Raw genomic sequence first — 13,340 nt, 5'->3', positions numbered from 1 at the left:
CCGAATGCCAGAAAAGCATTAATTTTAAACGCAATCTCCCTCTACATGAGCAGACGCACACAGGGAAAAAACATTACCAATACTGTGAATGCCAGAAATTCCTATTTGATAGGCACAGCCTCACCAACTATAAGAGACTCCATACTGATGAAAAACCTTATGAGTGCTTTCAGTGGCGTCACTAGGGGGGTGCGGGGGGTGCGGACCGCACCGGGTGTCACCCCATCATGGGGTGACACCAATCTGGTTAGTTAGCCTCAGCCTCGCCCTCACTGTACCTCTCTGCTGCGGCTGCCTGCCAGTGCTTCACTGCTTTTTATTTATAGTGCATCAGCATCTGTGCAAGCCTTGATTGAAGCCGCCGCCCACCGCAACTTTGTCTTAGCGCATCGAGTTGTGCACCTGCTTACAAAATAAAAATATTATACTACTCTGCAGTCAGTACAGTGATTGTGCACTGCAGCACGTCGCCACTGGCCACGCACGCACACTACGCACCGGTGGGGTCGGTGATGATTCGGATGCGTGGTGTACCCACCCAGTTTGGGTCCCAGGGCCGTCAATCTTTAGCGCTACCAATGACGGCCCTGGGACAGCCCCCGCGCGCTGTGCTCCTCTGACGAGACTCGGAGACGGCAGCGCAGGGGAGTGCATGTAGTGCTTCGCGCTGCTGCTAGAAATAAAGAATTCCTGACTGTGCCAGCAGCCTGAGCCATCTTCTTTGATATCCCGAGCGGAGGAGCGCCGTCGTCTCCCCTTCAAATTTGGGACAGTGGCCTGGGACTGGGACTGACTTGGGTTCGGAGGCAGTCGGTCACGGACGGTGAGAGAGAGAATAGAGAAATATCATTTTTAGAATGAAGTTTTGAACTCAATGAAGTGAGAAATTTGGCAGGGCAGGCACACAGTTCACTAGATTCAGATCGCAATAATCGCATTACCAGAGTGAGAGTCCCAGACAATCGAGGCCGGCCCCGGGCCCAGGATTAACGAACATGTGTGTGAGTCATGTTTCAACTATGAATAAAGCTGTACAGGGCACCTGAAGGCCGGTTTTTACACCTGGAGGCCGGTTTTTACACCTGGAGTCCGGTAGCGCACCCAGGAGTTGTGATGCACCTGTTATGTGATCCCGGCGGCCTCTGTGAGATTCTCAGGCGGCAGGCCCGTTTAAAATACTAATGTATCCATGAATTAGGAGAAAGCGTCTCAGAACTCTACCATCTTTTTCTCGTCAAGAACGGTATTCTTACATAGGTGCTTGCATGATTAGAAACTGTAGAAATAGCGCTACTGTGCTAAATAAACTCTTATGTACTTGAATATTTAATTTAAAAAATCCCCTTCTGAACAACCAGTAAAACTAGCGTATATAATTGAAACCTTTCAACAGGCACTTTTCAGTTTGATTTTTCCAAAATTATCCTAGGAAAATTATACTGAGCAAAGTGCCGGGGTCACTCACTCGGTGCAAATGGGAGCTGAATTAATAATTTGTTGCCAGGGCTGTTTTAAATTTGATAGTCTCGCAGTGGGTGCTGGGTGAGGGCAGCTTGTGGGTGGGGTGGTGGAGCCTTTTCTTAAGGTGCAGCAGATACAGGTGTGCCTACTTACCGCCATTCTCTACATCAAACTTTACTTGTCTAATCCAGATTTAAACACTTGTTCTGAAACCATGTGACCCTGGGCAGACCTATTTATCTCTGCGTTCATTTTATGGTATATGTGCAGCGTTACAGAGCTGTCTGCATTGTAGTATAATGCAGAGGAGTTTTATTGACCTCTACGGCATCCTACCGCCTCCTCCACAATACCCACGAGGGCTTCTGTAATTCTGCCTCAAACTGGTTCCTTTAGAGAAAGACTCACTGAAACGAGGTGATCTGTGTACCGCGTCTCATGTTTGAAAAGCTGCTCCTGCTACAGTGTGCATTTTGTAAAATGCCCGGATTGGCCATACTGCCACGTTAGCATTCCCCTGATGGGCTGCAGGTGATAGGGCTATTTTCAGAACAGAATGGGCTTCCTGGGTGGCCAAGCCATGCCCCCATAGCTTCAGCCCACTCTCAGCCTCTTGAAGTGCAGGGCGGGTTTGAATATATTCGCCAGAGCAGGATTTAGCTTCCAGTCTGGCCCTGTTAATGGTATAACTTACATGGATACCAGTTTCAAAATCTAGATATTCACTAATAGAGCAATGAAGAATGGAAGTCGTTTTCATTGCTGTGGCATAGCTTGAGAATCCATCCCTTCCCTGAACTTGTCACATCTCACCTGGGCCCTCAACGACTGACAGGTCCACTATCAATAATAAGCCATGTAGGTAAATGACTTGATACGGATAATTTTGAATATAGTAACAATACAAAATAGCCAAGAAGTGTTTTTCAAACTATCTATGATGCATGGCTGATATGATAGAAGATTAACTAGATTATGTGTGTTACCTGCTTTTAACAAAAGTAAGCAACTCACAATGCCAACATATAACACAACATTAAAATATATGTTCGAGGCATGTGGGCTGCTGAATTCATATCTGTGCATAGATCGCCGCCTAGTGTTGGGTCCGGATGATTGCACATTGTTGTCCTGGAAGAGTCTTCGAAGTATCACGAGATAGGTGGCTCCTCCCCTGGACTACAGTGCGCATGGGCATCGCCTCCATCCCCAGATTGTTTTTTTCCGCCATTGGGTTCGGATGTGTTTTCGGTTCCGTCTGTCGGAATCGATAATAGTTTAACTTTCCTAACTCAAGACCAAAAGGTCTTTAGGCTTGGCGCCGGTATCGTTTTTCGTTCGGGTTTGACTATTCTTCAGCTCCGAACTCTTGCTACCCTTCCGCGTGCTGTCGGCGCGGACGGGCCTACACGACGCTCCAGACATGGAACGAACTCCGTTCAAGAGGTGCCCGGTGTGCACCTCCAAGTATTCACACCTCGATGTGCACCCAGTGTGCAACAAATGTCTGTCGCCGGACCATGACGAGGACAGGTGTATGGCCTGTTCAAAGTTCCGGTGTAAGAAGACTCTCAAGCTTCGTCGGGCCGCTAGACTCCAGGCCCAGTTATCTGTGCCCCCGCCAGACAACATCTTCGAAGAAGACGTTGGAGACGACAATGTCTTTCAAGTTTCGGACTCTAGCCCGGCGTCGGAGGAAGAAAGCTACGACGCGGGAGACGAGGAGTTTGATGAAGTCGTCGGTGAAGTAGGGGACGACGATGGGGCCATTGCCACCGTGGAGGATAGCTCGGAGGAGGAGCATCCTCAGACTGACTCAGGGGTCAACCCCCGTTACACGGCCCAGGTCGAGGGATCGCCTTCGGGCCTTACCCAAGACCCTGTTAACCGTCCCACGGCCTCGCCTCCGGGCCCGGCCACGGACATTTCTGATGTGCCACTCCCGTTGAAGAAAACGAAAGTGAAGCCATCGGGGTCTACACCAACGGTTTCGAAACCGAAAGTGAAAGTCGCTCTGGTGGGACAGACGGCTCCAGAGGCCTCAAAGTCCAAGAAATTCAAAATGGCCGACGGCAAGAGCCACGCCAAGATGGCCGACCCGAAGATCCAGGTGTCGAAGCCGAGGGCGAAGACGTCCGACGCGGCCGCGTCGGCGCCGAAGGGGGTCGAGGTCCAGGACCCGAAAAAGGCTCCGAAGAAGCGTCGGGACGGCGCCGAAGATCTGGCTGCGCCGGCTCCGGCCGTCAAGGCCAAAGATGGTGATGTGTCGGCTCCGAAGACCGTGCCTTTCACCGACCCGACTCCGGACTCGGGAAAATCGCTCGAGCCGGTCCAGCCCTCTCCGGCCTTAGCCAAAAAGGTCGTCGAGTCCCTGCAGAGGATTCGGAAGGACGCTGAGGCTCCCGAACCGAAGGATGTGGCGCCGAAGCCTACACCGAAGCCGGCGAAGGCGCAGACGCCTATCCGCTACATGCTGCCGCCGAAGTCGACGCCGAAGGCTTTCGCTTCGAAGCATGGGGCTGGGGTGCCTTTGAAGGTGGTTTCAACGCCCAAGGCGTCCTTGGTGGTGCCGAAGCATCGACTCCAGCCGCTCGCAGATGAGGAGCGTCGGGAGGTTATTATCGACGCCAACACCGGGAAGCTCTCCCTCCTCAAACGGAAGATCACCACGGAGCCGGTGTTGGAAAATTATCGTATTCCACTCAAAAACAAGAAGGACTCTGCGGGTACTTCTGCCCCTATAGAGCCTGCATCTCCACATAATTTAGACCTTTCACCAACGCATTCCAACGCTGGAGAAGGTGACGGAGATGAGGAGGACGAGTACACCTATCCAGCATACTCGGATCCAGAGGAGGTACATGAACCTTGGTCCGCCGGAGGCGACCCTGAGGACCCGCACTCCGGTCATGAACCGCAGCTCTTTGCTGCAAAGACTTCTCCCACAGAGGACTCTGCAGCCTTCAACGCTCTGATTGAGAGGGCTGCAGCTAATCATGATGTAGACCTACATTCAGATCCTGTGGATGTCGATTTTTTGTTTGACACTTTCTCAGTGGCTGAGAAGTCGGTCAAGACACTGCCTATGCTGAAGGGAGTGCTGAAGCATGCGCCAGAGGTATTCAAGGAGCCCACTCGGGCGCGAGTCATCAATCCTCGAATTGATAAAAAATACAAGGCAGCGCCCTCGGATCCAACGTACATCAGGGGACATTTGCCACTGGATTCTTTGGTGGTTTCCAACGCACGTAAGCGGGCGAACTCGCAGACAACGGGTGACGCTCCTCCCCCAGACAAAGAGTCAAAAGTATTTGAAGCCTCGGGGAAAAGAATTGCTGCGCAGGCAGCTAATATTTGGCGCATTTCGAACACACAGGCCCTTCTTGCACGCTACGATAGGGCGCATTATGACACCCTGGAAACACTTCTGCAGCACTTGCCTGATCAGTACAAGGAGGCAGGTGAAATGTTGATTCAGGAAGGGAAGTTGATTACCAACGCTTCCATCAAATGTGCGCTGGACGTGGCTGATACTGCCTCCAGGGCGATCAACACTAGCGTGTTGCTGAGAAGGCATGCGTGGCTTAGGATATCCGGATTTAAGCCAGATATTCAGACAACAATCCTGAACCAAACAGTTAATCCTGACCACCTGTTTGGCCCCGATGTGGATGCGACACTTGAAAAGATGAAAAAAGACACGGACACGGCCAAGTCTATGGGGGCCCTCCAGTCTCAGCAGTTTCGGGGTGGTTCCTTTCGCCGCTCCAATCACAGAGGCACCTCAAGGGGTCAGGCATCGCAGTCCACACAGTATTACAAGACCAACACCCAGACCTCATACACAAACAAGAGTAGAGGTGGTTACAGGGGCAACAACATCAAAGGCAGGGGACGTGGAAACAACAGCTCCAGGTCCTCCACAGCCAACAAACAGTGACGCCTTGTCACTGCCCCCCGACCACACAACACCGGTCGGGGGGAGACTCCAGCAGTTCCTGCCCGCGTGGAAATCCATCACCACGGACAGGTGGGTCAAGTCTCTTATCCAGTACGGTTACTGTCTAGAACTTACTTCCACTCCACCGAACATACCTCCAAGAAGCCGTCCTATGTCCGGCGAGCACTTGCACTTGTTGCAGTAGGAGGTTCAAGTCATGCTGCAAAAAGGGGCAATAGAGGTCGTCCCACTGCAAGAAAGGGGAACAGGAATTTACTCTCTGTACTTTCTAATCCCCAAAAAGGACGGATCCCTAAGGCCCATCCTGGACCTCAGGCCCCTCAACTGGTACATTCTATCGGAGCACTTTCACATGCTCACGTTGCAGCAGGTTCTCCCTCTGCTTCGGCAAGGGGACTTCCTGGCTACGCTAGATCTAAAGGATGCGTATTTTCACATCCCCCTGCATCCTTCCCACAGGAAGTACCTCAGATTCACGATTCTAGACCAGCACTACCAGTTCAGGGTTCTGCCTTTCGGGGTCACCACGGCGCCAAGGGTCTTTACAAAGTGCCTGGCGACTGTGGCAGCGCATCTACGACGCCAGAACGTCCACGTCTATCCCTATCTGGACGACTGGCTCATTCAGGCAAAGACGGAACAGCAGTGCGCGGACCACGTGTCCCGCACAATTCACCTCCTGCACGATCTGGGATTCTCGCGGAACTATCCAAAATCCCATCTCCAGCCCGCCCATATACGGCAGTATCTGGGCGCGACAATAGACACTCTGGCAGCCACTGCGCAGCCAAATTCAGTGAGAATCGCCAGTATCCAGACGCTGATCCAACGATTCAGACCTCAGCACTCGCTTCCAGCGAAAGTGTTCATGCAGTTGATAGGCATGATTGCCTCCTGCATCTCCATCGTCCCCCACGCGAGGTTACATATGCGTCCGCTTCAGGAGTGCCTGGCACGTCAGTGGACTCAGGCTCATGGGCAACTGACAGACCTAGTGTTGGTGAGCGGTCGGGCATACAACTCTCTGCATTGGTGGAATCCACAAAACCTTTGCAAGGGCCGACCATTCCAGGAGCCTGTGCCACAGATTATCCTGACAACGGATGCTTCTCTCCAGGGATGGGGAGCGCATGTACTCCACTACACAGTGCAGGGACTATGGACACTACAGCAAAGGAAGATGCACATCAACGTTTTGGAACTGATGGCAATCTTCATGGCCTTGAAGGCATTCAAAGTACATCTGTGCAACAAAGTCGTGTTGATCCGGACGGACAACATGACGGCCATGTACTACATTCAGAAACAGGGGGGCACACACTCTCCGCAGCTGTCTCATCTGGCTCAGAGCATGTGGAAGTGGGCCATTCAGAGGAACATCTTCCTCATGGCGGAGCATCTCCCGGGCAAAGACAACCAGATGGCGGACCTGCTCAGCAGGCACAGCCACCAAATGCACGAGTGGGAGATACATCCATCAGTACTCCAACCGTACTTCCAAAGGTGGGGTCATCCAGAGATAGACCTGTTCGCCACAAAGGAGAACGCAAAATGCCAAAGCTTCGCCGCCAGGTTCCCACACCCGCAATCGCAGGGCAATGCGATGTGGATGAACTGGTCAGGCAGATTTGCGTACGCTTTTCCCCCAGCACCTCTGATACCGCTGGTGGCACGCAAACTCAGGCAGCACCCGATGACTCTCATCCTGGTTGCTCCAACGTGGGCTCGCCAACCATGGTACACCACGTTTCTGGAACTCTCAGTGGTACCGCATCAAAGGCTTCATCTCACTCCCAGCCTTCTGACGCAGAGCCATGGCGACATTCAGCACCCAGATCCGCAACAGCTCAACCTGGCGATCTGGCTCCTGAAGTCCTAGAGTTTGGCTACCTCAATCTTCCTCCCGATTGCATGAACATTATTCGGGAGGCAAGAAAGCCCACTACTAGAGCTTTTTATGCGGCTAAATGGAAGAGGTTTGTCATTTACTGTGTAAACCACGATATTGACCCGCTAGATGCTTCCATTCAAAACATCATTTGTTACCTGTTCCACCTGTATCAATGCAATTTGGCGTACTCTTCCATCCGCATTCACCTGTCTGCTATGGCAGCATACCTCCAGAATAGGCAACACCTGTCACTTTTTAAGGTCCCTGCTATCAAGGCTTTTCTGGAAGAACTCAAGAGAGTCATTCCACCAAGGACCCCACCAGCTCCAGAATGGAACCTCAATGTGGTTCTTACAAGGCTGATGGGTCCTCCCTTTGAGCCACTGCACTCTTGTGAGCTTCAGTTTCTGACTTGGAAGGTTGCTTTCTTAGTAGCAATTACATCGCTACGGAGGGTTAGCGAGTTGCAGGCGCTCACCATCCAGGAACCTTTCTTCCAAGTACATGCTAACAGGGTTGTACTCCGCACTAACCCGAAATTCTTACCCAAGGTTGTATCTCAATTCCATATGAACCAGACAATTGAGTTGCCAGTGTTTTTCCAAAACCCAGAGACACTGGCGGAGCGGATGCTCCACACCCTTGACGTTAAGAGAGCCTTGATGTACTATGTTGACAGGACAAAAGATTTTCGCAAAACCAAGCAGCTTTTCGTTGCTTTTGCATCACACCACAAGGGAAACGCTATCTCCAAAGCTGGGATCGCTAGGTGGATCGTGAAATGCATTCAGATCTGTTACGCTAAAGCTAAACGCACTCTCACTATCCCATCAAGAGCCCACTCCACCAGGAAGTTGGGGGCCTCTATGGCTTTCCTAGGTAACATTCCCTTGGAAGATATTTGTAGAGCAGCCACATGGTCTACCACACATACTTTTACTAAACATTACTGTGTAGACGTGCACTCCAAACAGCAGGCAGCTGTTGGTCAGGCTGTTCTCAAAACACTTTTTCAGACTGCTGCAGCTGGCACGGGCGGCCGCCGCTAATGGAGGGACTGCTATGTATTCTATGCACAGATATGAATTCAGCAGCCCACATGCCTCGAACTGCAAATGCTACTTACCAGTATGCATCTGTTCTTGGCATGTAGGGCTGCTGACATTCATATCGCCCACCCTCCTCCCCGGCGCCTGTAGCAGCTGCAGTATTCATATACATATATGCTCATAGCATGGTCATCACTCACATACTTCACTCCATCTCTGCCAATGGCTAAAAACAATCTGGGGATGGAGGCGATGCCCATGCGCACTGTAGTCCAGTGGAGGAGCCACCTATCTCGTGATACTTCGAAGACTCTTCCAGGACAACAATGTGCAATTATCCAGACCCAACACTAGGCGGCGATCTATGCACAGATATGAATGTCAGCAGCCCTACATGCCAAGAACAGATGCATACTGGTAAGTAGCATTTGCAATATATTTTAATATAATTAACACATATGTACATTAAATACATTCCTTCAGAAAGGCAATATTTCTCTCCATGTGGTCTCATACCTGGTGTGTCACACAGTTTGGTGCTTACTTTCCATCCATGTTAAAGAACAGTAGATGTTTCAGCACCCAGGCGAATGTGCTGTATAGCTAAATACATAGAATGTCCCAAAGGCGAGACCGATTGCATTGCAAATGCTTGTTAATCTTGGTGATGGTGTCTTGGTACACTACTTGTGGCGTCTTCTTCCACATTGCTGGTGGTGTCTTTTCTCACAGTAATGGTGCGCCTTTCTCACAGCAGTGGTGTCTTTTCTTACACTGGTAGTGTTGTTGTATACTAGTCATACCATCATTTCTCACAGTAGTAGTAGTGTCTTTCTTTGCTGGCATTGGGGTTTCCTTCATCCTGGTGGCACTGTCTCTTCTCACACTAGTTCTGTTGCTTTTCTTACACTGATTTTGGTGTCTTTGCACACTAGTAGTGGTGCCTTTCTACACTTACGGTGATGTATTTTCTCACACTGGTGGTGGTAGCGTTCTTTCCCTCACTAGCTGTGTGGTTTTGTTTCGTGCTGTTGTATCTAACATTATACACTAGGGATGGTGTCTTTTCTAACATTGGTGGTTGTGCCTTTGTATGTACACTAGTCGTAGTGTCTTCTTTCACAGTGGTGTCTTTCTCACACTAGTTGTGCATCTTTTCTCATGCTGGCTGGTGTGTCTTTTCTTACACTTGTGGCAGTGTCTGTACAGCAGCAGTGGTGTCTTTTCTCATTATAGTGACAGTGTCTTTGTTGACTGGCCTCTTCCTGGACCCTCATGTTCAATTGCCACTTTTCCCTCAAATTTTCTTGGTGGGGAAAAAATCCCACCCCGCCATTGCTCCTTGCAAGGGTCAGGCTCGCTCGCTATGCACCATATGGAGGCTGGTCAAATAACATTTGCCAGGGCTGCTTTGAGCTCCCAGTCCGGTCCTGAAGCTGTAGCAATCTGGTTCATTTCTATTCTGTGAGTGTGAGTCAGGACTCAGGCCTCAGAAGCATCGCTTCTGAACTGCCCACACCTTGGTGATTAAAAGCACAGCACTAGGATCTGGCAGCCATTGAGAACAGAGATTGGCTGCCTGCCTTATTTCCAACTCCGACACACACAAAAACAGAAATTACCAATTCAACGGGTGAATTATCTTTTTTGTGCACTCTTAGTCTTCACAGACAGTCAGTGCTATAAATTAGGAGAGCTTCAGCAGTCAGCTTTAAAGAGACGTGTCAAGAAGCGATCTCTGATCATAATTTATTTCAGAGCTGGTCGTGTTTGCTACATTATTTATGTGTGACTGCACGAAATAATCCAAAAAAACAAGCTCTCTTGCTTTGGCTCTTTCTTAGAAAGTTTCCCACTGATCTGTTAAATGTGTACTGGTACAAAAAAAGGGAAGTCATGAGGGGGTGACACCAAGATTTACCCGCACCGGGTGACACCAACCCTAGTGACGCCACTGAGTGCTTTGAATGCCAGATAAGCTGCATGAGAAACTCCACACTGGAGAAAATCCTTTTGCCATAAAAGCTTGAATCTGAAAGACAGAGTTATGCTTCATGAGAGATCCCACTCTGGGGAAAAACCTTATGAGTGCTCGAAATGCAAGCACAGTCTTGAATACAATGTCATTTCACATAAGAGAATTCACACTGGACTAAAGCCATATACAGGTGGGGAAAGCCAGAAACGTTATACTCAGAAAGGAGATCTCACTAAACATGAGAAATGCATCCACATGAGGTGAAAAGTAAGGCATATCTTGAGTTGCAGGAAATCTTCTAACAACCTGACTTTACATGAGAGAGCACATATTGTAGTTGCAATAGGATTCATCAAGAAACACTTGCAGGATAACTTAGGCTGGCCGCATGCAACCTCCAAAGAAATTTCAGGCCTGGAAATATTTTTAATTGCAACAGAATCCACAATTTGAGTATCTGAAAGTTACAAAACTCTCAAGGTCTTTACTTTACACAGAGAAGTGTTAGTGCTTGCAAAAATCAACTAATTGCCAAAGAAATCACAATAATAATGTCTTAAATATCCACCCAAAAGGTTTCTACTCGCCCTTGTTTCTTAACATATGACTGATATCTATTTTTCCATGATAAGATTAAGCCTATGAGGAGTTCCTCGGTGAGGAACTCCGCAAAGTGACAAAAAAACTTGGCGGTCTACACGGAGTTCCGCGAGCAGTGGAGTGCGTAAGGGTCATGCCGTTTGTGGTGATTTCATCCCATGTCGGAGGATCATTTGCCCTTCTCTTCCAGGAAGTTATGGATCTCTTTGCCAAGGGAGCTATCAAACCCATCCCTGTGCCAGATGTAGGTCAGGGTTGCTACTCCCACTACTTCTTGGTACCCAAAAAGACATAGGCCTGCATCCTATCTTAGTCCTCAGGGACATCAACCGCTTCCTCCGAAAGGAGAAGTTCAAGATAATAACCTTGGCTCAGGTCTTGTCTGCCTTCGACCCTGGAGATTTGATGGTAGCGTTGGACTTGCAGGATACTTACTTTCACATCCCCGTCTTGCCTGCCCAACGGTTCACGGTAGGCCACACTCATTTTCAGTTTACCATGCTCCCCTTTGGCCTTATCAGCCCCCCCCCAGGTGTTCACGAAAGTGATGGCGGTGATCGCAGCTCATCTGCGCAGATCAGGGGTTCCAGTCTTCCCCTATCTCGACGACTGGCTGTTGAAGGCGAGCTCACCCAGGTCGTCTCCCACCTCAAGACTACGACGGACTTCCTATATTTGCTGGGGTTCACAGTTAGCATGCTGAAGTTGCACCTGATTCCCTCCCATAAGCTCCTTTCCATCAGGGCGGTTCGGGACACAGCACAGTTTTGGGTCTATCCTCCATAGCAGCACGTCCAGGATATTCGGGCTTTGATACCGATGTTTCAGCCTCCATCCCGGTGTTCGGTGAGAATGACCCTGAGGCTGCTGGGCCTCAGGGCCTCCTGCATCCTGCTGGTGCATCATGCCAGATGGCATGTACGTGCTCTGCAGTGGGACCTGAAGTTCCAGTGGGTGCAGCACCAGGGGAATCTTTCCGGTGACATTCAGATTTCGGAGGGGACTGCAAGTCAGTTGCAGTGGTGATTCACGAACCAGGATTTGGTCAACAGCAGATCCCTCTCCCTTTCCCAACCTGAGTTCACAGTAGTGACGGATGCGTCACTCCTGGGATGGGGCAGCCATATGGGAATGGCGGAGGTCAAAGGCCTCTGGTCTCTGGCGAAGTCCAGGCACCACATCAACCTTCTGGAGCTCCGGGCGATTTGTCTTGCACTGAAGGCAAGGAAGAGTGGTGCAGGTGTTCACGGACAACACCACCGCCATGTGGTACTGCAACAAACAGGGCAGGGTAGGGTCGTGGACCCTATGTCAAGAGGCTCTTCTCCTTGGACTTGGCTGGAACATCAGGGCATACCTCTGGTGGTTCAACACCTAGCAGGTTCCCTGAACGCCAGGGCAGAGAAACTCCGCCGCCGGTACATGATGGATCACGAATGGCGTCTTCACTCGAAAGTGGTGCAAGGTCTCTTTTAGCAGTGTGGAGAGCCTTGGTTTGATGTATTCGCCACCGAAGAGAACGCGCAATGTCAGCAGTTCTGCGTGTTGGAGTTTTCAAGACGGCTCTCGCTTGGCAACGCTTTTCATTACTAGTGGAGTTGAGGCCTCCTGTATGCCTTTCTGCCTGTACCACTTCTGCTAAAATTGCTGAAGAAGATCAAACGCGACCGATCCCAAGTCATTCTTGTGGCTCCGGACTGGGCACGAAGAGTCTTGTACCCCGAGCTCTTGAGCTTGGCCATCGATCCTATTGTTAACAGATTTCTGAAGTGCATTACTCATCTCTTTCCACCTTCTCCTTTCGTAATGCCCCAGTGGGACTTGAATCTTGTCCTCACTTATCTTATGTGTCCTTCTGCAGTAGGAGATCTCTGTGTATAGTCATAATCTTGTGAATAGTCCCGCCCATGTGCGTGGTCCCCGGAGCAATCAAAATAGTCTCCTAAGTTGTCTTCTACTGCAGTCCTGCATAGACACTTTAGAGAAAATCATGACAAATAATTCAGCCTAAAACTACAAGGCTACATTGGCCAGCACTTCATCTTGAAGTGAAAAGATTAGCCAAATAATATTAAATTCTACACATTTTGTAAAGTTTCACATCTAGAGAATCTCCCCTTCACAAAAATCCTTTGTCATGATAGAGAGGAAGGGTTGGACAGATAAGCCCCATATGCTGCCATTATGTGTCTGGAAAAGGGATACCGTGTCTTTAAGTAACTCTCCAAAGACCCTCGGTATCCCAGGATGCACAGCCAAAGGCCTTTTACTTTCAGTTCTTTTTTCCGGCTCCTGCTAGCAGGACCCTGGAGCATTGAGCTCTACCTTTTTGGGTATATCTTCAATTTGTGAAGCTTTTCTAGTGACTTGAGTGTTTCACTTGATATCTGGGGTCTTCCT

Source organism: Lissotriton vulgaris, chromosome 1_1 (assembly GCF_964263255.1).
Source record: "Lissotriton vulgaris chromosome 1_1, aLisVul1.2, whole genome shotgun sequence".
Classification (NCBI taxonomy): domain Eukaryota; kingdom Metazoa; phylum Chordata; class Amphibia; order Caudata; family Salamandridae; genus Lissotriton; species Lissotriton vulgaris.
Note: the sequence above shows the minus strand (reverse complement) of the source record.